Here is a 4,312-nt window from a genome sequence, read left to right as displayed (position 1 = left end):
TGGGTGTCTGGGTGGGTGCCGAGGTGGGAGCCAGGGTGGGTCCCAAGGTGAGTGCAAAGGTGGGTGCCAGGGTCAAGGTGAGTGCCAATGTGGGTTCCAAGGTGCCAGGGTCAGGGTGAGTGCCAATGTGGGTTCAAAGGTGCTAAGTTGGGTGCGAGGTTGGGTGCGAGGGTGGGTGGGTGCCAAGGTGTGCTAGGTGGAAGCCCGGGTGGGTCGGCATCCCATGGGTGTCGAGTTGGGTGCCTGATGGGTGCTTCTTGTCAAGTTTTAGTCGTCGGGACTCATTTCGAGCCTTAGAGGTCGTTTCTTGTCCGGTTGCCCTGTCTTCGACCTGGGAACCCAATTTTGGTCCTCGGGTCCCATTTTTTTTTGTCTCGCATCCCACTTTTGGCCTGTGGCCTTTTCGGGGTCGATTCTCGTTTTGGGCATCAGAGCATGTTTCTTCTCCTAAAACCCAATATTTGTTTATTAAGTCTCGGAACACATTTTTGTTCTCGTGGACCCATCATGGGTCTTGGAACGCATTTGTGGTCCTTGGGTCCCATTTTGCATCCCGAAACTTGTGTTTTGGTGCTTGATCCCTATTTTGGGTGCCCACCTTGCACCAAGTGCGCACCCGGGGCAAACCGAGCGCCTTGGTGCACCGGGGCAAGATCGAGCGTGCACCCGAGGCGCCCCGAACATGCACCAAGGTGCACTCGGCCCACATGTGAGCGCAGGTCGTTGCGCCCGAGGTGGTGTGTGGGCACCGCGTTGCAGACGGGACACTGCACGCACACGACGCCCCCTCCAGGTGCACGCACGTAGGCCGGGCCGGGTGCACACCCGACGCCCTAGCAAGGTGCGCGCACCCGGGCAGGGCTCACACTTGGCGAACGGGGCGCACTTCGCGAGGGAGGGTGTGCACCTCGACGGGGGTGGGTGGCCGGGGTGGATTCGCACGTGGGTCGCGGTTTGCTAAGTACACACTGCGACAAGCTCATAACGGGTGCGATCATACCAGCGTTAGTGCACCGGATCCCATCAGAACTCCGCAGTTAAGCGCGCTTGGGCCGGAGTAGTACTGGGATGGGTGACCTCCCGGGAAGTCCCGGTGTTGCACCCTTTTTTAGTTTTTCGCCGGGCGTCGCAATGCTATTTGAATAAACCTTTTGCCCGTTTGCGTTCTCGTCGGGGCCGGGCCGGGCCGGGGTGCGCTGCCCGCACTACCGCGCGCGCGGGGGGCGACACCGAGCGCGCACCCGAGGCGCCCCGAGCACACAGGCCACGGTGCAACCCGGGCGTTGTGCGCGCACCCCGGTGCGCCCGAGGTGCTGCGCGCGCACCCAGGTGAAATCGGTGTGCACCTCGGCCAGTGCGCGCTCGGTCGAGTCGCGCACGTTGGCCAAGGTGCACGGTGATGTTTCTTACTCTAAGGTTCCGCACCAGACGCCCGGGACAGGTGAGCGAAGCTGGGCGGGGCCGGGTGCGCGGCCGGGGCAGGTGCACGCAGCTGGAGAGAGCTTTGGAGCACACTTCGGAGCGCACCAATGATGCGCTCCATTCAAAAGTTTCCTGAAAAGGCAAAAAAAGTTGAGATTATAGAATTTCCCACTTGAGAGATTGTAAAAAAAAAAAATTTAAAATGAAGGAAACGCGGGTGCCAAGGTGTGCGCAGCCCAGCCAAGGTGTGCGCACCAAGGCGCCCACCCTGGCGAAGGTGCACGCAAGGTGCGCACCCGAGGCAAACCGGACAATTAACCCAACTTTCGACTTCGCGCGCACCTTGGAGCGCACTTCGGAGCGCTCCTTGGTGCGCACCAATCTTGGGCACCTCGGAGTGCACCATGGCGCCCACCAAGGTGCGCACCCGGGGCAAACCGAGCTCCGACTTCGTGCGCACCTTGGAGCGCACGAAAGGTGCGCACCATGGCGCCCACCAAGGTGCGCAGCCCAGCCAAGGCGTGCGCATCAAGGTGCGCACCCTGGCGAAGGTGCGCACCCGGGGCAAACCGAGCTCCGACTTCGTGCGCACCTTGGAGCGCACAAAAGGTGCGCAACCCAGCCAAGGTGTGCGCACCCCGGTCAAACCGAGCTCCGAATCGTGCGCACCAGAGGTGCACGCCATCGTGCGCACCTTGGAGCACACTTCGGAGCCCTCCTTGGTGCGCGCCGATGTTGCGCACCTCGGAGCGCACCCGGGGAAAACAATGCAATTAACCCGACTTTCGACTTCGTGGGCACCTCGGAGCGCTCTCGGGTTCGCACCTCGGAGCACACCGAGGTGCGCACCTTTGATGCGCTGCCTTCACCAATTTCCAGAAAAGGCAAGAAAACATTGAGAAGGTGTGCGCACCGAGGTGCCCACCCTGGCGAAGGTGCACGCGAGGTGCGCACCCGGGGCAAACCGGGCTCCGACTTCGTGCACGCCGCACCTTGGAGCACACTTCGGAGCGCTCCTTGGTGCGCACCAGGGCGCGCAACCCAGCCGAGGTGCCCACCCCGGCGAAGGTGCACGCGAGGTGCGCACCCGGGGCAAACCGGGCTCCGACTTCGTGCACGCCATGGTGCCCACCGCGGCGAAGGTGCACGCGAGGTGCGCACCCGGGGCAAACCGGGCTCCGACTTCGTGCACGCCGCACCTTGGAGCACACTTCGGAGCGCTCCTTGGTGCGCACCATGGTGCCCACCAGGGCGCGCAACCCCGCCGAAGGTGCACGCGAGGTGCGCACCCGGGGCAAACCGGGCTCCGACTTCGTGCACGCCGCACCTTGGAGCACACTTCGGAGCGCTCCTTGGTGCGCACCATGGTGCCCACCAGGGCGCGCAACCCCGCCGAAGGTGCACGCGAGGTGCGCACCCGGGGCAAACCGGGCTCCGACTTCGTGCACGCCATGGTGCGCACCGCGGCGAAGGTGCGCACCCGGGGCAAACCGGGCTCCGACTTCGTGCACGCCGCACCTTGGAGCACACTTCGGAGCGCTCCTTGGTGCGCACCAGGGCGCGCAACCCAGCCGAGGTGCCCACCCCGGCGAAGGTGCACGCGAGGTGCGTACCCGGGGCAAACCGGGCTCCGACTTCGTGCACGCCGCACCTTGGAGCACACTTCGGAGCGCTCCTTGGTGCGCACCATGGTGCCCACCAGGCCGCGCAACCCAGCCAAGGTGTGCGCACCAAGGTGCACGCGAGGTGCGCACCCGGGGCAAACCGGGGTCCGACTTCGTGCACGCCGCACCTTGGAGCACACATCGGGGCGCTCCCGGGTTCGCACCGGCGTTGCGCACCGTGGTGGGCACCTCGGAGCACACCAAGGTGGGCAGCGAGGTGCGCACCTTTGATGCGATGCCTTCACTAATTTCCATAAAAGGCAAAAAAAAAACGAGATTTTAAAATTTCCGTTTTGAAAGATAGTGAGAAAAAGGGAATGCTGGTGCCATCTTGAGCCCGCCCTGGTGCGCAGCCCAGCCAAGGTGTGCGCACCAAGGTGCCCACCCTGGCGAAGGTGCGCGCCCGGGCAATTAACCCAACTTCCAACTTCGCGCGCGCCAGGGTGGGAGCGCACCCAACAACCGGGCCTGGGAAGAGCCAATGCGAGAAACCCCACCAAACGCTCTGACAAAAAAAGAGGGGGCGCTCCAGTAACCCCGCTTCGGAGCGCACCCTGGGCAAACCCAGCCAAGGTGCCCACCCCGGCCAAGGTGCAGGCGAGGTGCGCACCCGGGGCAAACCGGGCTCCGACAACGTGCACGCCGCACCTTGGAGCACACTTCGTAGCGCTCCCGGGTGCGCACCTCAGAGCACACCAAGGTGGGCAGCGAGGTGCGCACCTTTGATGCGCTGCCTTCACTAATTTCCAGAAAAGGCAAAAAAAAAAGGAGATTTTAAAATTTCCGTTTTGAAAGATAGTGAAAAAAACGGAACGCGCGTGCCATCTTGAGCCCGCCCTGGTGCGCAGCCCAGGTAAGGTGCCCACCCTGGCAAAGGTGCGCACCCGGGCAATTAACCCTACTTCCGACTTCGTGCGCGCCAGGGTGGCAACCGGGCCTCGGAAGAGCCAATGCGAGAAACCCCACCAAACGCTCCGACAAAAAAAGAGGCGGCGCTCCAATAACCCCGCTTCGGAGCGCAGCCGGGGCAAACCCAGCCAAGGTGCCCACCCCGACGAAGGTGCACGCGAGGTGCGCACCCGGGGCAAACCGGGCTCCGACAACGTGCACGCAGCACCTTGGAGCACACTTCGAAGCACTCCCGGGTGCCCACCGGCGTTGCGCACCGTGGTGGGCAGCGAGGTGCGCACCTTTGATGCGCTGCCTTCACTAATTTCCAGAAAAAG

The 4,312-nt window shown here is 63.4% G+C and overlaps 1 non-coding gene across 1 annotated transcript; it reads left to right on the top strand.

Annotated features, from left to right (window-relative positions):
- Positions 1–986: 986 nt before the first annotated feature.
- LOC131872676 (5S ribosomal RNA) lies at positions 987–1,105 on the top strand. Its single transcript, XR_009370789.1, has one exon. It is a non-coding gene; the product is annotated as a 5S ribosomal RNA (ribosomal RNA).
- The last annotated feature ends 3,207 nt before the right edge of the window (positions 1,106–4,312 follow it).

The sequence above is a fragment of the Cryptomeria japonica genome, unplaced genomic scaffold (genome assembly GCF_030272615.1).
Source record: "Cryptomeria japonica unplaced genomic scaffold, Sugi_1.0 HiC_scaffold_723, whole genome shotgun sequence".
Classification (NCBI taxonomy): domain Eukaryota; kingdom Viridiplantae; phylum Streptophyta; class Pinopsida; order Cupressales; family Cupressaceae; genus Cryptomeria; species Cryptomeria japonica.
The sequence above is the reverse complement of the archived record's forward strand: the minus strand, read 5'-3'. Positions and strand labels throughout refer to the sequence as shown.